This window comes from Balearica regulorum, chromosome 13, assembly GCF_011004875.1.
Source record: "Balearica regulorum gibbericeps isolate bBalReg1 chromosome 13, bBalReg1.pri, whole genome shotgun sequence".
In the NCBI taxonomy this organism is placed as follows: Eukaryota; Metazoa; Chordata; class Aves; order Gruiformes; family Gruidae; genus Balearica; species Balearica regulorum.
In genome coordinates, this window is record NC_046196.1 from 6,407,219 (window position 1) to 6,434,474 (window position 27,256).

At 41.6% G+C, this 27,256-nt stretch overlaps 1 long non-coding RNA gene across 1 annotated transcript; it reads left to right on the forward strand.

Moving 5' to 3' along the window:
* Positions 1–18,981: 18,981 nt before the first annotated feature.
* Positions 18,982–26,199, forward strand: LOC142603661 (uncharacterized). Its single transcript, XR_012837550.1, has 3 exons — positions 18,982–19,102; positions 25,410–25,599; positions 25,959–26,199. It is a non-coding gene; the product is annotated as an uncharacterized LOC142603661 (long non-coding RNA).
* The last annotated feature ends 1,057 nt before the right edge of the window (positions 26,200–27,256 follow it).

Consider the following 27,256-nt stretch of genomic DNA (forward strand, 5'->3'; position numbering starts at 1 on the left):
CACTGGCATTACAGGTCAGGATTTCTGTCACCATCCTAAAAACGGCCCTGTTGGCAAAGGAACAAAGCTCAGAAAATAACATTTTGAGCCTGTCAAGTCTGATTTACAGAAAGCTTCCATGATTTAGAAAAGTAACAAGCAATGCTTGCTTTCTGCTCCACCCTAATTTTAATTATAAAAAATGCTAGTGTAGTTTTCCAGTTGACATCCCTGTAAAGGAAATCAGTAGAGTTGGATTAAATCTTCCAAATAAACATATTTCTCAGACATAAACATGGTAAATCTTTTCTTTTGAGAAAGATATAAAGAATGGTTAACTTAAAATATGCATATAATAACATATTACCCACAGCTTCTCATGTTTAAAAAGATTCCATATGCTGGGAAAACCCATAAAATAAAACCCAAGAAATGCTGCATCCTCTTTCTATTAATTTGAAACAGTCACTTAATGGGAAAAAGGAAAAGAAAAAAAGAAAACCGGTGGAACAGAATTATTTTATTTTTTCTTAGAAAATCCCAAACAAATCAGTAACTCCAACATTCCAATCTCTTCATCCTGTTTTTAGTGGTGTATTAATATGTAAACTCAATACTTGTGTTGAAAAATAGCTTTGGGTAAGGAAAAATGGTAGCAAATTCCAGGGTGGCCTTGCTAGCATTTTTGATTGAAAAAACTTGGAAAAATGTTGTTGTTTTAGGATGATGAGAAGTGCTGCCATCTTTTGTGGTTTACCCAGGATTGTCCCAAGTTTGACTGTTGTCTCTGCTTTGGTTTAAAACCTAAAAAGGGGCCAGTAACCGTGGCTCCCTCTCTCCCCCTAAATCCCCCATTCTTGCCCCATATTTAAATGAGTAATTGACTTTAAAATAGGCTCACTGAAGCAGCTTTCTGTTAAAGCAGCATGGATAAAACAGTCTGCTTTTCATGTTTTTTTCTCAAGAGGAGTTTGTATCTCCAGAAAGGTCTATTCTACAAAGTTGTAGGCTGCATAGCTGGGATGGCGTAAGCTGGTGAATAAGACTAGGCTTTAGCGGACTTGGGGTCTGGGCTGGTTTTGCCCTTGACTTGGTTTATGAATTGGAGCAAATCACTGTCTTTCACTGGACTTTATTTGCGATTCCCCCTCTTTATCTGACCTTTTCATACAGAGAACACTTGATGTGCTGGTCGCTCCCTGGCAGGGGCCCCTAAAACTGTTCTCCAAGGAGCAGAGCTGAGTCCAAGAGTTTCAAGACTGTAACACGGAGATGACAGCTGTCCTTTTTATATCGCAGCCCAGTGGTCAGAGCTTTTCCTCAAAGACCTGTTTTCAACTGTCCACTCTGTTTTGTGTGTTTCCAGTTCTCATCCACCACTGGCTTTTGTCTCTGTAAAGGGTCTGGGCTTCCATGCAGCTGCAAATTCAAAACTCTTTGTGCCCCAGAGAGGCCACAAGCATGAGCAGGGCTGGGGACACGGCTGGGCTAGACAGCCTCGAGCTCTGCCCTAGGAGAAGCAGCGTGCACACACACCCTGTGCTTAGCACCTGCAATTAAATGGGGGTGGGTGTGTGTGTGTTTAACCAGTCCGATAGCAGCCAAGCAGGTGCTTTCCCAATCCGGGCACCCCAATTCCCCCTCCGCGCCCCCCTTATGGGGCTCATCTCCGATGGCAGCGTGCTGCCGCTGTGAAGGAGGGGGTTAAAGCGGGCTGGGACGAGGGCTCCCAGCTGCGTGCACTGGCTGCCTGCGCGGTGTGGGGAGCTGGGCTGGACCAGCTGCGCGAATTCAGTAATTCCCCCCAGTCAGCTAGGAAAGGGCTGTGTCTCTAGCGCTGGGATTAGCACTGGGGGGAGTTAAGTTTTTATGATAGGGAAGGAGGTGGAAAAAAAACTGCATTCGACTGATTCCTTGCTTGTGCGGTGTCTAGGGAGGGTTTGGGCTGTGCAAAAGCTGTCCTGAGAGGAGCTCTCTTGGCAGCGGGGTTAAGAGAAGCCTGACTCGCTGACTTCTTCATTTAGCATCTAGGCTGGGGAGATGCTCGTTTAGCCCAAAAGCTTGGGTGAGGCAGTCAGCTGGAGTTCAAGATCCAGGGACTTAATGTCCCATGACTGAGTGTAGCTCGTTTGACCTGTAGTGCAGATCTTGAGAATAAGGAGCAGAAGTATTTTTATGGTATGTGCTGAGCCTGCTCTCCCTGACTCAAACACCTCCTGCAAGATGAATAATTGAACATACATGTGACTATCTATAGCCCCTTCTTCAAACACAACCTGAAGTGGGGCAGAATATCTTCCAACTTCATGGGCTTTTTCTCCTGCTAACTGCATAGGATTGGCTGCAAAATCTGTAGGGAGAAGGCTTTATAGCAGGGAGCAGTCTTTTCAGCTCACGCTTCTGAGTGGTGGCCTTCAATTCTGAATTTTTTAAGCTAAGTGGTGGAGTGAGTTTCTGCTTTCTAACTGAGCTGCAGTAGAAGGAAAAATCCAAATCAATTCTGATTTTTTTTTTATTTTTTATTTGCCAAGCCACACTACTCCCTGCTAAAATCAAGAGATGTTACTATTGGCACAGCGGGTTTAAACTCACTACTGTGTTTTGCATGTTTTAATAAAGGAAGAAACTGATTGAATGAGCTTGTCTATTAGTTGCATTAGATCAGCAGTTTCTCTTTGTAGTGATGCAACAGATTGCTTGCCGAATAATACAGTAAGAATAGACTCAGCATGCAAAGCCCTGTAAACTGAGGAAAAAGCTGCGTCCTCTTTTCCCCCAATTGCTTCTAAGCCAGTAGCTGCTTCTAATATTCCTGTATCCCGTACGAGCCCAGTGTTGTGCCTAGCACACATCTAACGTCTGTCAAGAGCTGTAGTAGTTTGTTAGGAGAAAGGGATGTTGAAGAAAGCAGAGCGGAAACGATACAGGAGGGTTGGTCGTGTGAGTGACTCCCTGTGCTGCATTTTGGGGCAGCTTGGTTCAGTTCCTGGCTCTGCTACATCCTTCTCACGTGGTCTTGGGAAAGTGTCTTAATCTGCTGTCTCAGTTCCATAGACGTGTAACAAGAGGCACCATCTTGTCTCTTATACGCAGTATATATTAAGTATATACACGTAGTACATACTAAGGTGGTAAAGCAAGAACCAATTCTGTAAAGACTTGTGTGATGCCCAGGATACAGCGTCCTGGTTTCGCAGCGCATCAGTTGCAATGTGAAATTCTAATTAATTCTGTCCCTCTAAGTCTTGACAATGTTCGTTATCTGAATGCTAAGTTTGGGTAGATGCTTATTTTTAGCGTGAATATTAGTGTGCAAGTGAATGAAAGGGGAGGATCTCCCACACCAAGCATTTTGTTTTCCATATAAATGCCTGTCGCATAATATTATGGACAAGTAAAGGGTTCTTACTGCTCATAAGGTGTTATGGTAATCCTTCACGGAGTCCTTTTAATGAATAAACCAGGGATGCTTCATAAGTCGTTTATTAAGGGTTAATGATGTATCTTCTCTCTTTGGCACCATTCCCAGCCTAAATCAAGCCTGCTTCATCTCATATGGATATGAAAGACAAACTGTACAGATTGAAAACATCTGTATACTGAGTGAATGAACCACATGGCAGCAGTGTCATGCAGAGATTTACTTAAAACTGTCCCCTTTTGTTTGACTTTAGAGGAACAGCACAAATAAATACAGTAGGTTCTGTTTAAACAAAGAGGACTCTGATCAATAGAGGTTTGTATAGCTTACGACCTTCAACTATAAACAAAAAATTGGGGTAAACCTCACATGTCTCAGGTCAATTGCCATCTTATTTACTTTATTACACCACTAATGTTCTAATCTGTCTTGCATATAAAATGCTTTTTACAAGCCATCTTGCTGTGCTTCTCCATTTTCGCCAGAGATAAAAGGGAAGGTTGAGTTTGTTATTCAGAGCAACCTGTGAGTGTAGGTATGAGTGTGCCACGAATTTTGAGTATCGGTCTAAGCAGAGAGCTCAGACAAACCAGTTCAGGCAAATTTCAAATTCCAGTAAATTTTGCTTGAGGTCTCCAATAGCGTTCTGTGCTTTGTGAGGGTGTTCGAGCATCCGCAAATAAAATCAAAATGACTTATGGCTCACTATAACCAGAGCTGCGCACAAGAAACAGGTCAGAGACGGAAAGTGGTCACTCTGTTCTGGCTGCAAGCAGGGGTTATCCCTTCTGCACTGACACTTGAAAACATTTGCAAGTATCTGCTAGGGACTGACCCTAGCTGTGAGTCTTTATTATTGTTATTATTTTTGTTACTGTCTCCCAGCAAGATTAAGTAATTCCAAATACTGAGGGGATGACACTCCTGCATGTGTTCTGCCCTCATATCTCCAAATAGCTAACTTAAATGGTAATTAATTTTTTTTGGCATATTTTCTTATTTTTCTAGAGGGGAGAGACTATTATCGTATCCTGTTTCTGTCCATCTTGTCTTCCTTGGCTAACTTTTAATCCTTTTGGTCAATTTTAACAGAAGACAAAAAAAGGGGATGCCGTGGGGAAAATGTGCCTATACAGGTTTATGAAAATAGGCAGTGAGGTACAGGAGAAGGGCCCTGGTTGTGCCTTCCCAAGGGATGAAACTGCAGCAGGAGCCCTCACGAGGCATCTGAGGAGCCAGTCAAGGCACACAAAGCCATGAGAAACCAGATTTATTAGCCTGCTGCTGTTATTCAGATGTTTTTCTTTGCTGGGGGCATTCCTGTTCCCATTGACTCCAACATTTTCAACTTCAGTGTTATCTGCTCTAATCTAGGAAATACTTCACTTCTGCTTCAAGTGCAATTTCTTGTGGAATTCGAATACTTTGGTGGGTAACAGAGGGGTAAGTCCCACTGGGCACATGTCTTTTCTCAGAGCTTTGAGAGATCTGGGGACATATTTCTGGAGGTTGTTTGGTTTTGAATTTATGTATTTTTTTTCGGTTAAAGAGAAAAGAGCACCCAGGCTGCTTGCCTATCTGTGATCTCGTTCCACTAGCCAGGTGATTTTTGATCCATGAAGCAGCGTCTCTGCTGCATACCTCACTGGAAGAAAATCTTACAGACGTTTAGGTTTTGCAACTGAACAGTTGTGTGCTTGTCTTGATTCCAGTGTTTCTTCACAGTCCCCATTTAGGCCCAGAAACTAGAGCTGGAAGTTCTAGTCTCAGCAGTAATGTCTCCCCCGTCATTAAATAATTGAGTTAGTCCTGCAATCTCCAGCTCAGCACTCAGAGACACTACCTCATAGCTGGTGGGTCGCTGGCAGCAGGTTTGACAAAACCCTTTGGGGATGGCTAGTGGAGGCTCTTTCCTGGCAGGTCCCAGCTTGGTTTGTTAGGTCAGTGAGGAGACAGACGGGGCTAACCACGCCGTGCCCGTGCCAAGCCGCACTGGCCAAGATTGGTTACGTTTTGGCTGTACCTTCCAGCAGAGTGTTAGAAGTACTGAAGAAGGGCCTGTGGTCCTTTGCTGAATAAGGGAAGCAAATTTAGGTATTGGAGTCCTCGGGAGATGCTGTTTTGCTGCCCTCTAGGCAAAGACTAAAGCTTAAAATGTGGAAACTGCAGAAAATGCTGTCCTGAGCACACTAAAGCAAAGCAAGGGGTTTGAGAAGGTTGAAAGACTTTTTGTGGGACTTCATTAAGGTGTGAGTATGAGATCTCTAAAAAGATCTCTGGGTTCAGATAAGGAAGATCCAGTGGTGTACAACAAAGAATTATCATTAAAGGCATCATAATTACAAAGTACTTTTATATTAAAATGATGTCATGTAATAGGTTGAAGAACAAGAAATAAATAAGCTGTGCAGATCTCCTTTATCTAAATAATTGTTTTCTTATGCGTTAACCTTCAAACTTCTCATATAATTCCTATCCTTTCATGGTAAAACTGTATTAAATTAAGACTATGGAACTATTTTAACATTTCAGTAGCATGCTTCATCTTGAGGATCCCAAAGTGCATCACTGAAATACAAATCCGAGGGAACCGTGGAAATAGCGAACAGGATGTAGAACAAAGGCTTAACAGGGAGTGTGTCATCACAGGTCTCTATGGCAGATATATAACCTCATTTAAAAGTGTATGAATTATTGTATGGAGGATCAGATTTTTTAAAAAATCAAATATATAATTGTATGACTTTGACTGTTGAGTATTCTCATGATGATCTGTTTTTCCTGATATCCGTTCCCTGAGGATAAATCTACCTTTCTCCAATGTGAAGAATTATGCTGAGATCTGCCCATGGAAAATTACATTCTAGGAGCAACAATCACAAAGGACTTTTGCTTTTAGACTTTCATTTAAGAAGTCCACAACATAATGAGCAAAATGGAATGAAATGTATTAACCTTTGGAAGATGAAAGGTAATCAGGACTGAACCAATGCTCCCCGTGGTTAGACCACAAGCTCTTATGAAAGCTTTATGATTGGTCTATGCGTATATCTCAACAGTTCCTAGGAAGACATTTTCATAGTTCATATATTATGGGAAAAAAACCCCAAACAGATAAAAATAATAGTTGATCTAAAAGTATTTAAGTCTCATCTCCTAAACCAAAACAGATACAATGACCTTAGAAACAATTGGCTCTTTGCTGCTACCTACACAATGCAGAAAATGTTAAGGAGGTGGAAAATGAGCTCAGGTTCCTATTATTAGTGAATCAACACATTATTGTATAGCAAATATTTGTTTCTCTTTTGTCTTTGTAGGCAAAAGATCAAATTATCTTCTCAGTTTATCAGGACAGGATAATGTTTTGGAGGTAATTTGGAGGATACCACCAGGCAATAATCTTTTCAGCAGGGCTTCAGTGGCTTCTTTGCCAGCCTAGGGCACTGAGAGAGCTTTCCTGCGAGCTGCAGGAGAGCTGTGAGCTGTGACCTTCCTGTGTTGACTCAGTGGGGGCACGTCTCCGTGCTGTTGTTGGATCTTTTTATCTGCTTATGCCACTGGTGACCACGACCCCCTTCTTTCTCATCTGGGCTTGAGACTGACCTGTTTGACTCCTAAGCTGCATTAGATCTTGTTTGACTCATTGCATTTCTTTGGCTGCCAGGATGGGGAATCCTTTTCATGCAGCCCTGCTTACTTTAGGCGACTGCCGGTGAGCAGTTGTCTTCTCTCTGATGGTGTTATTTACCCACAAAAGCCATCTACATCAATTTTAGTATTTGCAAGTTTTTCAGAGTTTTCGGTTTGTGCATACTCTTGAAATGTACTTCTCATTCCCTGCAGATTTCTGGTAACACAACATTAGATGCTGCTCTTTATAGATATCTGTTATGTTATGAATGGATTCAAATGTACTTACCTTTAATTTGTCCTGCGGTTTGGTCACTTTGTTTCAGTGGGCGGGTATGGACGTAGGAGTGTGGTCTGGCAAACCAGAAGTGCATTTCCAGAGCGGGAACAGGTTAGGAATATGCTCTGTTCTTCAGTGAAGACAACATGGATGTTTAATGAATGCACGTTTGTAAAAGGATTTGTATAGCAAGAACGACATTAACCTGCTCTTTTGTGTGTCTGGGAGGATGTAGGTGGCTTGTGGGGAGGGAATACAGACTGAGATGCTGGAATGAAATAGTATTTCTCCTGAGGTTCCTTCCAGCCTAATTTTTTGTAGAAACTGGGGTTTGAAGGTATTGGTTAATTCTGCACAGAAGAATGGAAATAAACACAGAAAGAGAAGCATGCAGGGAGAGGTGCTGGAGACACAGGAGAGTAAATAGTCACCTATTCTTCTCACAGCTCCATAGTCTCCATTCAAAAGGTGTCTCCTCCAACAAACTCTCTGTGTTTTAATAGATGTGCTGCCAGCAGACAAGCAGTCCTTGAGCCAAAACTCACTGCCACCGCCACAGTTTAGCATCAGGAGCGTCTCTACAGATGTGGACCGTTTCCTTGGGGCACAAGCATTGGGATTGCACCCTCGGAGGCTGAATTCTCTCCACCTGCAGAGGTAACAGTCCCCAAACACACAGGAACAGCCTTGGACTTCTTGAAATACCTTTAGACTTTCCCTCAAAGCCTTGCTATGCTGCTGTCTACATCAGCATTTAGGGTATTTCCACTAGCACCAGATTTAAGGTGTGTGAGAACTTTCTCCCTTGTCCTCATACCAGACTTTCATGGGCTGATTTAATTACTAATGATCCCAAAGTGATTAGACTTTGAATCCTGAGAAGGCTAAGTTTAAAAAAAAAAAAAAAAAAAAAAAAAAGGTACAGAAAATTGGAGATCTCTCAAGAGCGATGGACTCCTTGCTGCTAGCAGGTAAAGGCAACGGCACACATTTCTTGCTTTGGCTCTTCTAGTTGGTTTAAAATTTCAGCAAGGGGTTATTGCAGTGATGAGACCGTTCAGTCCAAATTGCTTTTACGCCGACAAAGAGCTGTTTACCTGTTTGAAAGACTCATCAATACTGGAAAGATTTCTTATAGCTGGTCTCAGGATCTTTTTTCCCTTCAACTGCTGGAACACAAAACCTTCCAGCTGCCTCTCACCACACTTTGCTCAGAGAAGAGAAAATATTACGAATGAATGTTTCTAAATCCCTCATTCAGCACTGAGGGCCAGAGCCTGAAGTAAGACTCCTGATAAATATGGGGATCCAAATCTGGCCCTCCGAGAGCTATCATCTATTACACTCTAGCGAAGGAGCGAGCTGATGTTAAGATCTGACTGCTCATTGCAAAGCTTATTTTGTTACATCAGCAGGCCACAAGGTTCAATAAACTATGTGGCCTTTATCTGTTCCATATGTACTGGCTGCCTCCTGTAGTTCCTATGTATTTACACTGTATACGAGCTTTAAGGGAATCTGATGCCTTTAGACAGTAGAAATGCAGATAATTCTTCAGTTTGTAAAACCCAGTTTAAATTTGATTCTGCATCAAAAAAATGATGCCAGTAATTACAATTTTTGTTTTTTGAGATACAGGCTTCCAGAGGGGCTTGTGACTCAGGGGATTTTGTAGGCATTGAAATTTGATGGATTAATTGTTAATAAAAGTTAGATTGGGAAAGTGAATGCAAACATCATACTGAGTTTAGTGTTTACATTGGCTCCCAAACATTTAAAAAGGGCAGTTTTGGACTGAGATGCCTGATGGAATTTATTAGTTTTGTGCCTAGAAAGTTATTTAACTGGAGAACAATCCACAAAACCAGAGTTTTCTGATTTTGGGGTTTGGTTTTTTCTTTTTTTTTGTGGTTGTTTTTTTTTTTTTTTCCCATCATGTTATCACTATCTCCTATCAGGATCTTACTGTACAATAGTGACCTCTGATGTAAAGGAATCAGGAGTGCCACTTGCAAACCCTCCCATACAGCTTTGCTGAGCAATTATAAGCCTATTCATCACCAGCTGAACAGCTTGGGAAGGAAGGGACGTGTGTATGTGCACACACTCGCGCGCACACACGTACATACACACACAGACAACTGAAAAACTGGTGGTAAAATAAAATTGAAGAGCACCACATTGAAGGATCTGTAGCTGTTAATTTTTATAGCTGATACAGATACTAATATTTTATGAGGTTTGGAACTATCGGTGTAAAGAAAAAGTAGCATCTAGCCTTACCCTTTTTGTTTTAGTACAAAGATAAAACTCTCACTTGGATAGAGCAGCATTATGGTTAATAGACCTCTTCTTTATGGACAGACCTATCTTCCTGCTTCCTTTTGTCAATATTTATAAAAGCAGAAGGATATTTGTGCCTAATCCTATTCAAAATCTGCGAGTTAGTTTCTTTAAAGAAGCACCTCCCCTGCTCACTTGTATCTCAAGGCGTATTTCAGTTAAACAGCAGAGTTGCGTTGATCCTAGCCAGCTTTTATATGTTGTAGTCTGTGGAATGGTTCCCTTTAAATGCAAACTCTGAGCTGACACCAGGAATCTGGACGAGAGACTTCCCACTGCAGAATTTACATCACTGTGAACATCTGAACTCTTCAAAAGTGCTGTCCCCTTCCTCTAGGGACACACGCAGGGTGTCTCATTTGAGTGCTCTCCATCGTTATTTCAGAAGGTTCCAGCTACAGCAGAGAGCTCAGTGCTGCGCCAGTTGGTATCTTGGCAGAGGCTGCAAGGTAGTCCTTGAGGTCAGGGCGATGAGCTGCAACAGGATGGAACAGAAACTGGGAAGAATCCTACCCCACGTTGTGTGAGATGTCCATGGCCCTTTAGAATAAATAATAAATATTATACCTTAGGAATAATAACAGAAACATTTATTTCCAGCTTACTCAACAGAAGATGCCAAAGACATAATACTTTGAAGAAATGCGATATTATATTGGATGCAGCTTTAAGAAATATGTTAACATAATAAGAGTCTCTCAGATGCGGTTTCGTTTTATGAGCAAGGGCAATCTCAGAGGCAGGACGTTGAACTGGTATTCAGGTGATCCACCTTCTGCTGTCACACAACCACAGACTTCCTCTGTGACTTTACCCTTTATGACAGTTTGACAGCCTTGAAAAATATGAAAAACTTTTTGTGCTCCACAGGAAAGTTATAGGACAAGACACAATTTGCAAAGTTTTCAAATAGCCAGGTGATGAAGGTCGTGCAAATGTACGGGTAGTTCAGATTCCTGGAAAATGATACTAGTTATGAGTTTGTGGCAATCTGCTAGTCATTACCTCAAATGTGTAGTAAGCAGGAGGACACAATGCAACCTAAGCTCTAGACTGTCCTTGTGTGAACTTATTCTTTACGTTTTCTTACAGGATTTTATCAAAACTGCTAAAAGCCTGAGAAAAAAATTATTATGAAACAATAATGCATTTTAAAACCTTCAGTAGAGCAATCCCTGTTTTCCACCTTCTGGAGAAGGAAAGCTGGAGTTTTCCAGAGTCATCGCAATCCCAACGTAAACATTTTGGAAAAACACATATGTTTAGGAATTACTTTGATGATATGTAAGTTTGAGCAGATTCTTCAATATAGTGAAAGAAAGATGTGTATGCTTTGTAATCCGAGTCCTGGCCGGGCGTCAAGCTTCCCATAAGGCATTCTGTCCTAGCAGCCGCCAAGAGCCCCGATACCAATAACGCTCTGAGAATTCAAGGTGTTTGTTAATATTCAGCTATAATGAATGCAGCATGTGTTTTTGAATAAACTACATGCTTGAAGGAGGACCTCTCATTGAAGAAGGTGAGGTGCATAGCGTAGCGATTAGACTTAGCAAAAAGCAGTTGTTTTGTACGCGTGACACCAGCCAGCTAATTGTCATTGCTAACAGCGTCACTTGGAGAAGCTACTTGGTTGTCCCGAATCGCACCACGCTGGTGAATCCCAAGGGAGTGCCGTGACTGAGAAGTCCCTGCAGGTTGGCACCAATCTGCTTTGCACTAGAGCACAGTTTCGAGCTTGATATATGTTCAGCTGAATGCTCAGCCTTTTTCACTCTGGTTGATTTGTTAAAATTTTGCTCTCTTCCAGTAAACTGAAAATGCCTCTGCTTTCTAGAAACCATTTGTTTGAGCTTTGGAGGAGAATAAGTTTCAGTTACACCAGATCAGCCCAGTAACCTACACTAGCAATGCAGAACTTCGAATTTATTATGGAAGAGGGGAAAAAAAAAAATAAAAAAATAGAACCTAAGCATTTCTCCTTGTGAGACTTAAAATTCCACCAACCTCAAAAGAGGTCTTCAGTCTTCAAAGCAAGCAGGATCTGTTCCCCAGTAATCACTTAGGTCCAGCCTGTGGTGCATATTTCCAGTTGGTGAACAGGCAAGGGAGGTGTTTTCATCCTGATATGTGCAATTTTGGGGCCAAAACGTCTTCTCAGTTGCATAATGGGGTATTAGGGTGGAGGCCCTCATTTTCATACTGTTGAAGAGATGATCTTCTTCATACAGGGAAGTGAGATGTTCTAATACCCTTATCTTACCTTACATAACTCCAGATGCTAATCATCAAAAAAAAGATCCAGCCCTTTTTAATATTAGGGAATGAAATGATAAGACTTGACTTAATTTTTCAATTTTCTCTTGATAAACCTTAACTTTGAGATGCCGCAGGAGGTGGATTCAGTAGACTTCTCAGTAAGCTTCAGATGTAATTACATCAGCCTAAGCATATATATGTATTTTTTTTTCATCTTTTCTCCTTATAAAACATTGTTGCATTAAGTTTAGAGTGGAAATTCGTAAAGAATTAATTGGAAGAAAGTATTTGGTGCTCTTTTTAGAGGGAAGAAGGTAATATTTTTAAGAAACAGCAATCTGGAAGAATAATCAAAATACATTTATAGCATTTAGCAATAGTTTAATGAGTTTTCAGCATTTCCATTTCCAGCCAGCTAACTTCATCAGCCACCAATACTCCTAAAAAGTGATTTGAAGTGATTATGTGCTTTGGTACTATTCCTCATTAAGGGCAGAGCAAATGCTTCTGAAACCAGTGTGGAGGGGGGTTTCAAAGTGAAACCTTTTTCTTTTTTTTTTTTTTTTTTTTAAAGTATGACTGCATATCTCTATATAAAGTTGCTTATGGTTCCACTTTCCACACCCTATAAATAATAATAATAATGATTGAAAATAACAAAAGCTTCCTACTCAGACCAATTTACTGCAATTTTCCTTTCACCATCTTATTCAGTTTATTTAATCTTTAAGCTGTCTCTGAATTGCCTCTGGATTTCAGACACATGTATGCAGATAATTAGCGTAGATGCAGATATTACACAAGATGGTCAGGCTTATCAGATACAGGCATCTCTAATCTGTTGGTCCTTTGCAGTTCCTTTTTAGATTCCCACTTTCTAATAACAGTAGAAATTTTTCAGAGGACATTCTCCTGGTCTCCCTTCTCCAACTGAAGCAAGAAAATCTCACAAGATGGGACTCAAATGCAGAACGAGCACTTAAGGAAAGGCTCCAATCTGCATGCCACACCTCTGCCCTCTCTTGTATACAACGGAAAGCCCGTCAGTGTTATTGTAAATCATGATGGCTCAGTCCAGAAAAACCATATTTTGCACCTCATCTGGTCTAAATATTGAGTTTACGAGTGAATGTTGCTTTGCATTATGTGTTATAGATGCTTTATGTTTATTTAAGAACTCAGTTTGCAGGAATGTTTTCCAGACATGCGGTTTACCGCAATAGACAGTTGTTGATATTCTGATCCCAAGAGCATTAGAATATGTTTAGAAATTGCGACACTTCTAAAACCAGATGTTCTACATAAGCTACACAAAAAAAGGGGGTGGGGGAACAAATAGAACTGTCATTTGGCATGAAAACAGCCTGTGTTAAAGCAAAGGCAAACACATACCAAGTGAAATAAACGTGGTGAACTGCCCTCAACCCTTTTCTCCTTTTGTAAGTAACTATTTTAACAAAAGATGGAAAATCCCAGCTCCCAGATGGTGTGGGAAGGGAGAAGGAAGGCTTTCAGGTCCAGATTTGCATCTGAAGGAAGCTGCTGGATCTTGTTCCTGGGATGGATCAAACTAGAATGACAAAGCTAGGCAACTTCAAGCAAGGAAAGCATGTAAGACTGAATTCAAAGCCCAGCACAGAAATTCATTTTCTGTGAGTTTCTAAAGGTAAATGATCATCAGTGAGGAGACAAATTATGCTGTGCATGGTGAATTACTGCAAGAAGGTTCCTCCCAACAGTCAGAGGATGGTGGCACACATTGTCCTGTCCTCCAGGATGAATTGATGGAGATGTTTCTGCAAGCAGATGGGGGATCATCCTGCACTAGGCAGTTGCAGAGACTGAAGTATCTCAAAATGCCTCTCCTGTGGGTCTATGGTCTATGAAAGCATGGTCGGGCAGCAGAACAATCGGGACTCACAGCCATCTCCAGTTGATGATAAACTCTCTTTCCATTCAATCTGTTGTTGTTTTTTCTTCTGACTTTGAATTCTTTCCCTTGTTTATTTTAAAGCAGAAGGCAAAAGAGTTTCATACACACCGACCTCAAACAAGTTGGCTTGAGTCATGTTATTCTCTGAATTATTTTTCCACTCCTATCACAAGTTAACATGCAGTAGGGTAATCAGCAATAACATTATAGGTCCCAACCTATAAATGTAAGACCACGTGGCAGAGAACAGAAAAGGAAGCCAAGGGACCTCTGCTTCCCTTTGCAACAGCATCCCACAGTGATGGAAACATGTTACTAGCAAGTCTGGAGTAATTTGCACAAAACATAGTGGCTTAAGTAACTAAAACAAGGCATGCATTTGCCCAAAGGTCGAAAATGTTGTATTTGTAATATAACAGTAACGTAATGTCTGACAAACAGCCTTGTTTGAAAGCAGTTAAAGGAATACCGTGAAGAAAACTACAGTGCAAACGTGGTTTCGCCAGCAGGTTTCCTGAGCATTGAGGATCAGACCCTTCTGAACCTCTTCTGAGCTGTAGCAAAGCTACTCTGCACATTGGTGCTGCATTTTTGCAGTTTGCTTGACTGTATAGGAACAGGCTCATTTATAAATCCGTGGTTTCATGGGAAAACAATTTACTTATGCTAGTAAAAGGACCAAACTGCCCTACCAGCTTAGTCATTCATGGAACAGAAGACTCCTACTAAGTTCAGTGGATGTTGGACCAGTTCGTTAGTCCAGCTTCAAAGAATTAACGCAGTAGTAGGATCTGCCCACTGACTCATTCTGCTCCTCATAAGTACCTGAAAAGCCAGCTCTGAAACTCTTACTAGGTCTGCCTCACCAAAGACAATTTATGGCGGAAGTTCATGTACATATTTATTTTGTTGCTAAAGAGTTTGCTGGCATACTTCAAAGTGTGGGCTATTACCTGTTCGGGTTTATTGCCTGCTCGAGTGAATTATTGCCTACCTGAACAGGCCTGCTGAGCAATAGTTCAAATTAAAACGTGTCATTTATCATGTTCACACCAATCCAAAATGACCGCAAAACCCAAGGTGTAATTATTGCCAGGCTCTGGCTGCAGAGCTATCATAGCAAGCTCTCATCCAGTGGGGAATACTGGTTCCCCTCTTTGAAGGAAACCTGCTTCTTCATAATCAACAAATATGACCCTACCTTATTAACAGTAATATTGTTTCAAATGCTGGTACTCACCACGGAAACCAACTTTTACAGATGGTGAAAGAATGTGACACAGATCCTATCTGAGATTAGTTTTTCTGCAAACCATGATTTTAGACACAAGGTTTTTCATTAAAATGCCTTCTAAAAACAAACCTTGCACTTCTCACCAATATTCAGAAAGTAGGTTGTCACACAGCCTGGAATGATAGTGCTATTTTGATTACCATTATTATTATTGCTACTACTATTATTATTTTACCCCAGTTTCAGAAAATCAATGAAAGCAGGATCTCGGCACCAGCATGGGCTGTGGACGCTCCAGTGTGCCTACAGCTGTAGTAAACTAAGCCTGTACATCCGTGTTCTGCTCCATCCTCTTCTATCCCTATTGTTTGCTGTGTCATCTTTTCATAATCTTTGATATATTCCAGGGTTTGTGTCACATTTTAACCTAAAACTTGTAGGGCTACAGCTGCCCATGGTATGTATATGCAGGCAGTGAAAAGCAGCAATACATATAGTGTGCTGTTCCCTCACATCCCTCCCCAACCATTCCTGGCTCATCTAGGGCTTTTGAGCCTTTTCTGGATAATGTAAATCTTCTGAAGTAAGAGCAAAATAAACCTTTTTGTCTATGTCTTTACTGAAGCATAGTAAATATATATTGTAAGGGGTTTTTTTTTGTGGGTTTTTTTTTCCCCCTTTTATCATTGTAGGACCTGAAGGGAAATGGAATAATCAAACAAGACCAAAATAGAAAACAAAAATCAGAAGTATCCGCTTTAATGAAAGAATTTTGTGATAGGTTTGTTTTTTGTCTGTGCAAACATGTGGGTGTAAATACAGAGAAAGGGGGAAAACCACCCAAAATGTGGCTTTAGGCTGATCAGAAAACTGCTCTGGGATGCAATTGCTTGTGCACTGGGATTGAAGATGGACCAGGTTTGCAACACTTGCTCAGGCTGGCCATAATTCATACGCAGACCTGGTTCTGAGCATCCTGATTCCTGTTTCACTTCTCCGTGAACCATACCAGGTCTCTGCAACTAAACAATTCCCAAATGATGGAGTTTGCATCCTGATCTGAATTTTGCAACTCAAGCCTACCTGTGGTTATATAGTCAGACAGAAAAACCAACAAGCCAAGAGCAACGCCTAGTCACTGACTTTGATCTAGAAATAGTTATTATCGATCTATCTCCATTACAAAACATCCAGTTTGCTAAACCTGAGTTATCTACTGATTTGGCTTCATTTGATAGACGAGAGCAGGTCTAGCACGGGACAGCTTCACATCCCAAAACGATGCATCTTTCAAAAAACTGATAAGTGATAAATCTTGCAAAACCTTTCAGTGGGAAATAACATTTCTGTCTACCTCCCAACTCTGTCTCTACAGTTAACCCTAAACAGCACCACTGGCAGCCTTTGCAGATGAGATGGAGAAGTGAGTGAATTAATGCTTCGCCCTACAGAGCTGGGCAGCGAGAGGAAACATATACTTCTAATGATAAGTACATCAGTGCAGTTATGCAGAGGATTTCAGTTTCTCAAGCTATGAGCTTATGCAGATTTTTCATGAGGGTAAATGACTTATTTTCAAACAATTTCTTTGAATTTCTTTTTCTTGGAAGCATAGTGGGAAGTTACTTAAAAAGGAAGTCACTTTGAATTCTCTCCTATTTGGTCCAGATTAGAAGAAACTCTTCTTTCTCTGAAGAGTGAATTTGGGTCACGGTGCAGTAGCGTTCAGTCCTCACGCTGAATTACTTGCTGAACATGTGGTAGTGTTTTGCGACATGGTCTGTGAACTGGGAAGTAAGCTGAGCTCACCCAACCCATTTCATTTATGGCTTTACACAAGTAAATAAGTATGTTTTCAGCCACTCAACACAAGAATGGCTTGCAAATTGCAACCGCCATTGCCTGGCAGGTTAAAGGTTAAGCTTTTCAACAGGTCAGACTACAGTGCTAATTCACCTCAGTAGTGAGTCCCAGGCAGCCTGTAATGCATATTTGTGGTGGTTGTGTTTGTATAGCATGCACATAAAATGAAAACCGTATGACAGAGGTTAGTCCTCTTAAATGGTTGTCACATTGGCTTGGGTAACTTTCGTACAGTTATCCATATGCTAGCCAAGATTCTGGTGGTATTTTTGTATAAATTTTATTGACGTGGTGAACTAAATTGGGTAATTTCATAGCTATTATAATCAGCCAGTGGCCCAAGCAATGCACTGCTTTGTTTATCATGAAAATGTTACTAACTGGTCTGGCCAGGTTCGGCTTCCAGCGATGGCCCTTTTCCAAATGTGGAAAACCCCTTTTTCTGACATAGAGGGTTCAGACAGGCAATCCTTGTGTGCTTCATCCACAAAAGCACCGATGCTGTGGGCTGAGGGCTTAGCCCCTGTCGCCAGATATATTTCCTGAATGTTACACAAATAAGGAGCTTGCGATATCTTCTTGAGTTCAGTTCACAACTACAAAAGTTTGGGCTAAGGCCTGGATTAAATTAAATGTCTAAATTAGGAGCCTAAATTAGGCACATAAACTCCCTTATATATTCAGTGGGGAGAGACAGGCAGCCCCAGAGATACCTCGGGGAAGTGCATTTGTCCTCTGTGGGTGCCTGTCCATCCATTGGCTCTAAAAGGAGCCCAAGGTAACGAATACCCTAATGCAGGCGTCATAGTTGGGCACTTGTAGTGCTGTGGATATGGAACTAGATAGCTACACATCATGGCAAAACGTCACCTCAACTCGTTTCTTCAAAGGGCTTGTATTCTTATATGACCTCGTGTACTACTTGGTGGACAGCCGTTACAAGCAAGCGTAATCCTGTGGATAGTACTGCCGATATTAGTTCAGCAAGCCAAAGATCTGTGTGCCTGAGTGACCAAAAGAGGTCATTTACTGTCTTTTGTTGGCAGAGAAATATTAAAATTTCCTCCTCTGCAAGGCAGAAAGAGCAGACACAGCCCTGGACTTCCTCTCCCAGATCCTTCCTGACCAAGATGCCCTTCTCCAAGGGAGGAGCTGTGACCTACAGAGGCCATGTCTTGGCACATCAGGATGTACTCGTGTGCACAGCGCATGTTTGTTGCTCTGTTGCAAAACAGGTGAATGTAAAAACTTACCATATAGGCCAATTTTAAGACATTTCTGCTGAAAGGCGAAATACATGGCAAATAAAAGAGAAACCCATGAGTGCACATAGCAGGAGACAACTGAGATGTGTTGGGAAGCTCCCATTTCCAGAACCCAGAGTTCCTCTACGTTCCTAAGAAAAGAAGATGAGTGGTTCCCATCTTTGGTGAAATGCTTGATGGAGCTGGCAATATCACTCGGGTTTAACACTGACTGTAAATGATGCTTACATTTCAACAGCATTTTTTAATAATATTTTTCATAAGTATAAGCTAAAGGAGTTACTTTCTACCAGGGTCATGGAGAGTTCACTAAACCTGATAGACTGTATTCTGTATTAATGGTGCTAAGCTAACTGCCTCACAGAACTGCCAGAGCCCTTTATTTAAAGAAATAGCACTGTATTTCACAAGAAAATATTTTTAAAGCTTTCCCTACCAATAATTTGTCTAAAGAGAGACAGGTCTAATTATTTATACTAGATCTGGAAGGCCCAGTATTGGATGTGTTCAATAAGATGCATGCTTCATTTGAATATACATTTAGAGCAGCGTGCAACGCAGATCATTAAAGCATTTTTGTTTTCTTTTTATTTAACAGAATATCAGCAATTAGTTTCTTCAGCTAATTATTGGATTTTATAACTGATTCTTCAAAAACAGCTACGAGGATTAGGTTCAGCCTTTGTACCGAGCTCTGGGCAAGGGATTCCACACGGCAAGAGGAAAATCACCACTTGGGTCACAATTTCTTCTCTTCAGCAAGGGGAAGGGATCTGCAGCTCTTCTGTATCAGTTCATCTGTAGCAGCAAGCCAGGTTACAGAGCTGGGACTTATCCCTGGACATGGGACCTTTGTTCATCAGGCCAGGAGCTGGCGGCTTGTATCTGGCTGTAGGTGAGTTTCTTACTCCCTTGCGTGGGTGATGCAAGTCAAAAACTAGTCCGTGCTGGTGCTTGTGCAAATTCTGTAGTGGTGGTGGTTTGAAAAGTGTGGTACTAGTTAGAAACCAGTTGTTGTTACAGTCACAAATGAGAAGCGACCTTAAAGCAAAATTACTAGGAAAGTGATGTAGATTAAATGATGAAAGAATCGCTAGGAACAACGTCTGCCTATCAAGGCAGTGCAACCCACTGAAACCCACATTATTGCACCGAGAATTAGTTCCTTGACTCCTCGTGGGAGAGTGAATCTGTACAGAACAATCTGCTCACAGTTCTCCCCTGCCATGTCCCGTTTCAAATCTACACAGATGTAGCGGAGCTATTTCAAAGCAAAAGCCCGAAGACTGTACAAAAGACCTTCTGCTTTCTACCAGTCTTCTGCCTACCCATGATGGACCAATTTATGAAGCTGACAGAACTTACCATTAAAATGTGAAGACCATGAAAGTGTAATGTGTAATACACAGCTGGACAAAATTACTCTTTTAGCTCCGACTATTTGGTTTAACAACTGTAGCAAGAGTGTACACAAATTTTCAGAAATATCCTTACTGTCTATGCCTCTCCGTGAAGGGCTGTTATGTGACCCATGCCCTGGCAGCACTGAGGTGACATCCAGAAACTGTGATCTCTTGAGAACTGCAGGTTCAGCTTCTCTCCATAAATGCAGTGATAGAAATTGAGGGTCATATTTAATGGGAAAACAATTCCTCAGACACTTACCTGTTAGCTTCCCAGTGTGTGCAAACTGGTTCCAGTCTACTGTTGTAGAGAAGCTGTGCTCTTGCGTATCTGTGTAAGATGGCATCAAGTGACCCCAAACAAACTTGAGTTAAAGTACACAGGGAGAAAATTAATCAGACAGGCACTCAAGCATAAGCTTAATGTTAAGCATGCAACGTAATTTTGTTAAAGTGAATTCAGTGGTATTATTTGTATGTTTAAAGTTAAGCACTGAACTTATCTGTTGTACTGTATCAGGGCCTAATAGCTTGTGCACTTACTTGCAAATTTAAGATGCTTAATGTGTTTATTCTGGACTCTTCCTGTTGTTGCGTATCAAAAATTGATTGTTGCCCACAACCAAGCGGGGTAACACAAGCCTGCAGCAGCAATGCAACCCAGCTCTTCCTCAGCCAGGGACAGAGGGACAGTAAGAAGCTGAATATGGACATGGACAATGCACATGGCAGGTCTTCAGCAGGTCTCGGCAGCAGATCAGGTTTTCCAGAGTCCTCAGGCAAACATCACTCATTTTGGCATTAGCCCCAAGGGCAGCAGAGTTAGGCCACTGCTGAAGGCTTTTGAAAATTCATGCTCATCAGGTTGGGAATAGTAAGAGGAGCATTGTGGTTTCCATGCAGCTGTCAGAGACAGAAGAGCTGAGCTCTGGTCTTTGCTCCCTCATGGATGTACTAGCTACATTTGTGCAAGGCCTCTCCCCGCATCACTAGTCTGGGGACAGCTATGTTTTGCTCTCCTGACTCATTTCCTCAGTGTGTGCAATGGTGATGGACCCCAAGACCTAGAGACATGGAACCTCTGTGTAAGAATGGCATGTGAACTGGGCCACCCCCCCCGGCTCCATCTTCGTGTCTATGGAAGGGAGATCTGGGGAGATTTAGGCAATAAACCAATATTCCCACCCACTAACGACCAAAGAATAAATGTTCCTGAGTGATGTACTCAGCACCTTCTATTCTCACTGAAGTAAATAGTTCCTTTGGGACTACTTTCATGTGTCTTTAGGGGATGTAACCAAATTATACCACATGAGAGCTGGTAATTTTAATGTTATGCTGTAAGGGAAAAGCTATAAACATAACAGGAAAGACTGGATGTTTCCCATTCATATTTTTAGAAAGGTTGCTTCTCATCTGTACACATTAGTTTTTCAGCATCTCTGGCAAGATTTAAATTAATTATTTAACTGGAATTGAAAAGCGAGTCTTACTTTTAAATTAAGGCAATAAAAGCTGTTGTTTGGTGTTTAGGTTTTTTTTTGGGGGGTTGGGTGTTTTGGTTTTTTTTTTTTAGTTCTTAAAATATTACCATTGAAGATAGAACTCAAAACTAGATCCAAGTGGCAATAAGGCTAACAAAATACCCAACCTCTAACCTCATGGGCAGGAGATAGATCATTTTAGAGAAATGACTGGCTATGATCAGAAGTACGATCAGTAGAGTCTGATGAATCCATGAGGTTTTAATTGGAAGCGTTTCCACGTTGTGTCAGTCTTTGTGATGAGGAGTACAGGGCGTGCGAAGCCGGGAGCGGTGTGGGGGCCCGTAGGAACAAGCCACCACTGCAAGAACCATGCCAAATTTTGTGCAAAACATGGGGGGGAAGCTGAGAATGGGCCTTATGTAGAAAGATTGGCTTGAAATTTCAGTTTCTTGTCCTCTGTCAGTGGGAAATCTGTAAAATATGGTGAGTCAGAACCCAGCAGGAGATTTTTTTTGTTCAGAAACCAAAACCAGCCCGGGAGAAGCACTTGGACAGTCGGGTGAGCTCTGCTCATGCGGTCGGGCCTTGGCCAGTTTGAAGCTGGGGATGTTTCTACAAGCTAAACTGACCCCTTTGAGGGCAGCAAACACCTCCTGCTTTGTGTGGGAGGTGGTAGCACCCACTCCTCACTCCACAGGGCTGAAAATTCCCATTTCCTTGGGTGAGGCATGGGTGGGATCTACTTGCTGGAAAAGTCAATCATCCAAATTGTAGAGCAGAAGAGTTTCTATGCCCGCATCCACCCCCTCACAAAAACTCTCTCCAGTATTTCCATGCTTCCCATTTTGCTATTAAGATGAGATTTTCTCCTGCAACTGAATAGTAAATGTTTCATAAACAGTTCCTCTGTCTGCAAGTGGACCTTGAAAATTGATTATTTTTTGTTTGTTTCTTTTAGTCTCCAAATGTTTCTGCCATTATAAGGCAGGCAGTTATTTTGCTAGGAAGGAATGTGAAGAATTAGAAAAGTTGAAAGCGATTAGGGCTTTGTCTTTTAAGACAGAGCCATTCACAAAGCCTGGCATTCAGCCTGCTCAGAGCGAGCATCATAAGACACCCTGAAGCCTTGAAATCCCTCAGTTTTAAACCCCATGGGGTAGCTTTTGCATTATCAGGGAAGGGATGATATTGCGGAGACTATTTTCTTCATATTTTAAAGGTCTCTGAGTTAATATTTATTCTAAGTAGATGTTTATTTTTGGATACTTTTATTGTTTCTAGGAAGGCCACAAAGAGTTCAATGTTATGGAGAAACGGTTACTTTGTGTTTATGGTTAAAGAAAAAAGAAGAAGAAAAAAGAAAGTGCCAAACAATCCTGCCCCAGTTCTTTATTTAAGGAGACAATGTACTTTCCACCCATGCACAGGCAGTGCTTTACAGGCTGTATAATAAAACGCTGTTCCAGATATTGTCTAAATAGAAACAGATTTAACCCTGCTGTTGTGACTTGCATTGCTGGGTAATGAAAGTTTTCAATCTGGTTTTACTTTGTTTTATGCTCGCTGGAGAACTGCACATCCACAAACCCCTGCCTCATGCACAGAGACCTGGTGTTCCAGTGCCATCTGTTTGTATATAAAAGGTGAACATCCCCGAAAACAACAAAAAAACCCCCACCAAACCCCAAACTAGGATTTGGCCTTTTCTGATAGATAACGAATCATAATTCAGTCCTTGAAGTGATATTTCCTGCAAAGACTGCAGATTATAGAACAGAACCCAGTGTTTTCAAATGAGACTTGAAGGTGCTCATGCCAACGAGGTGGTGGTGCCTATTGCTTCATTTCGTGAGGAGAGACCTGAAACCCAAGAATTTCTAACCCTAAAACTCTCTGAGGGTGAGTCAAATCATTTACCTGTGCAGTCATCCACTAATGGCATACTCAAAACTGCTGAAAAGACTCTTTAATTTAAGTTGGCTTTGAAAATTACCCATTGCTGTGTTACCTAAAGCAACCTCCAAGTGTTTCTCCATAGGGGAAAAGACCTGTGATAAGAGATAGTCCCTGAAGATCTGAGAACAAAAGATGGGCTGCAGCATATGCATATCAGGAAATGGTCCATTACTCATTAATTGCTCCATTTCCGTACACTAACGGGGGTCACCCTGTCACTGAGGACCAGGGAGACTGTAACAATAACATAAATACTGCTTTATTTACAATTTCACAAGAAAACAACTTTCTATGGTTATTATACAGAGACTTTTTTTTTTAAGTTTCCACAAATAAAACACTCTCGGAGGACAGTACGAGGTTTGTAATTTGAAGCATTTTGCAGTGGGACCAAAGGCGTATTTCCATATGTCACAGAGCCACGTCCAGCTGTTGGGGCTTGAACTAAGGACTAGGAGGAACCAGATTCTCCTCTTTGCTCCCCTCCAGATTTCCTGTATGACCTTGAGCAAATTACTGAGTTTCACTGCCTGCATGTACAGGCAGTACTCTGTTATACTCCCTTTTATACTCCGTGATACTCCCTTTTATACTCTAAGTACATCTTTTATGTCCAGAAAAGCCACCCTTGCTCCTGTGCCAGCTACCTACTGGCTGTGGCCAACGCAATTACCTGCTCCAAAGCGGTCTGGTCCCCGAGCTGGTGCTGGGGGAGGATGGAGGGAGGGTACCGGTGCTAGGCTGGTGGCAGTGCGTGCCCTGCCTGGCTGGGGCTGCCTGGGGCTTCCTGGGACTGGGGTCACGGTGGTTTTCCCATCTGCAGATCAGAGGTAACAGGACTCACCTACTGCATGAGAAACTGTGTGTGGGTAAATACAAGTGACACTAAGGGCTGGCGTTATTATCATAATGTGTGTCTTACAAGTGCTTGAGGTAGTCACTATAACAACATCCCCTAAAATTTGTGTCCACTTGAACTGCTCCATCGCTGTAATCGCAGAGCAAGAATGGGCAGGTATGACTCTGATTCTTATCATCTAGGATTAAAACACAGCAATCACCCCAGCCCACCTCTTAGTAGTCATTTTACTTATTAAAGCTTCCCAACAAGTCTCTGCAGTGATCTTATCTGCTAAATTGTGTGAGGTTTCTGATCATTAAGTGGATTGGTCTTCAAAGAGCTAAATGAAAATGAGCAATAAATATCAGTGTTACTTAGGTCATATAGTGCAAAATGACAAGGAGACCGAAAGACCTTCTGGCAACTGTAGAAGAAACAAATATGAAATAGGTTCACTAAAGCTTCTTGTGGGTTTTTATAAAGTTTCTCAATACCGTTAATTATTTTTAAAAGCAAATTAAAATGGAGAAGCAGACTTGGTCTTAAGGAGCAGGAATTCCTGAAAACCTTGGCTTTTTTTTCCCCGTGGCTGTGACCTGAAGTTATGTGCTTTTACTCCTGCACTAACTTTCTTCTCTGCAGAAGGGGCGTTGTAATATTCATGTATGCGCTGGAGAAGGCATCATTATTATGGCAATTTCTACAGTGCTTTGCACATAGACAGACGCATTTAAGAAGGTGAGCCTCCCCGCTGGTGGGTGTAAACATGAGCTTGAAGTTTTGCACCTGCAATTGTATTTCCTGTATAAAACTGAGCGCTCGTACCAGTAACAACCTGACTGCAGAGGTAAATGAGGCAGCAGTGGTTGCAGTAACTCCTGCTTCTATCTGTGTTTTCATTCACTTGGAAAAATAACCAGCCGCAACAGTTGCCAGGGCAGATTGTATCCTCAACCAAATGCTATGGAAATCTTCCACATAAATCACTGCAAGTAATGTTGAACAAGTGCATGATTTTTTAGATAGTATTTTAAGGACTTTTTTTTTACTCAGTGAAAAAACTAATTAAAAAAAAATTCAAAATGCTGCAACTTCCGATGTCTTAATTACTCTTTCTAGTCCCTTTCCTGTGGTGTAAAATTATGACAGCAGCCACTGTGAACGGAGACTTTCTCCTTGTATAAGCAGTCTAACCCTGTGAATATTGCTCTGGTGAAACCACATAGTCCTCCTTTATAACATGGCAAGCAACTTCTGTAGCAAGAGCTCTGCGAGCCTGAGATGTCCGTGCACACTCCAGCAAACCAAGGACAAAATCCCCACCCCACCACAAACCCACTTCCCCTGTTCTCAAAGGCCAGAGTTTTGTGCTAGCCAGGGGAAAGATTTTTCCTTGTTCCTTCACCAGCTTTACTCCTTCTGGAGAAGCAATGTTTGAGAGGGGTATGATAGAGAATTTCTCTTGTAATAAAAATACCAAAACTTGACTGTATTCATTCCTTTGGCTCTTTTAAGGTCTTAGCTGTTGGCATCTCTATTGTGGTGACTGAAGCACTCGGAGTTAGAAGTGGGACCAAAAAGAAGGAGGAGATTCAATTCAAATAGAGTTGGAAGATGGAGGCAAACAGAGAGAAATGGAACAAAGAGTCAACTTTTTAAAGAAGAAAGAAAGAAGCCTATAACTTTAAAACCCACAAGTCTGAAGGTAACAGTCATTTCCTATTTCTGTGAATACTGTTGGGGTTTCTCTAAAGGAAGTGGGGGGTGGTGAGAGGACAGTTCCTGGTATTTTCCTCAGCTTAGAAAGCAGAGAAAAGTCATCAGGCTTCCTACGTGACTAAAAAGAAGTGTTACGGAGAGTGTGAACTCTACTGTAGTACCATCACGTGCTCTGTGGTAAGGGCTAAGGTACCATGATGATGGCTGTAAAGCTAACGAGAAATCTTTATTCATAGTTGACCCCACAGTGCTGTTCCCTGTGTATAAGGGAAGAATCTAGTTGAATGCTAAAATGATTCAGAGAAGGACTAAAAGTGCCTTGTCTCCATTCTTCTTGCCACTCAGGACCACCTGACTCCTCTACACCTAAGGAGCATGCACTCCTCTGCAGCAGGACACCTTCCAAACACGTGTGGACAATGCGATACGTCTGCCACGTGGTGACTTAGACCCAATACACCTGAAAGCTTTCTCCACCTCGGTGAAATGTTTATTCACAAAAGGTGCCAGCAGCTAAAGAGTCAATATTGGATCGACGGAGAACACCCATTAATTCTTTTCAGACGATCTTCAAATAGGACTCAGAAACAAGTCAAAGCAGTGTAAGGTAACTGTAAAATTTATAGTTCAAATTAAATTATGCAGTACTTGTTAAACATAATATTTTAAACTTCTGTGGAAGCATCATAAGGCTTTTAAATTATAACTGTGATCAAGCATTACATGAAATACTATGGCTCCCATTCTGCAGACAGGTAAATCAGGCACAACACAGAGTGATGCGGGCTCGAACGGGCATAAGGACCCTCATCACCTGGGTTCTCATGCAATTGCTGTCTGTGCCCTGTCTCCCTTCCCGTGGTGCATATAGAGATTATCCGTCTGCACAGCAAAGGAAGGGGGCCCAGCTACAGAGGGTTTGGTTTGCTCTTATAGGATCAGATCTCTAGTGACTTGGGCAAGGACACAGAACCGAGTGGCGGCGTTAAGATGAATGCCAATGGGTTCTGCTCCCATTTTGCAGTTAATAGGTATTCAGCTGAGGAGGGCAGTTCTGTACAGGGAAAAATTCATTATATAAATATGTACTGAGGTGAAGCAACCCAGAATGAAGATTAGAAGGAAAAAATCCTGGTCTCAGGTCTCAGCTCCTGAAGTATGAGATTCTAAAGCTGAAATGGTTTGACTTGTGCTGGAGCCTGATGTGCAGGGCCCATGTTTTTAAAGATGTCCTTTTGCATTTGTTGCATCAGTTAGGCTTTACATAGCCTTCTATGAAATCTGGGCCATAAATGCTGATTTTAAACAAAGACATTTCCACAGGACCTTTATTGTCTGTGTAGTGGTAAAGTGCTATGAATAATTTTTCCCAGGTGCTTAAACAGGTGGTGTCTTCAAGGGAAGCAGGGCTTCTTTCATGTTCCCTATAATTTGTGCTGTCTTAAGCCTTCATTGTCAATGTCTTGGGTGAACGTTTACGGCTGTTTGAAATGTGCCTTCCCCACAAAGATGCTGGATACCCAACTCCACGATTGGAATATAAGTGTTACAGTTATTTATTTACAGGGTAGGAAGTAGCACAGTGGCTCTATTTGCTACTCCTAAATTTATTTTCTCTTCTTGTGTGCAGTGTAAAAATGTTA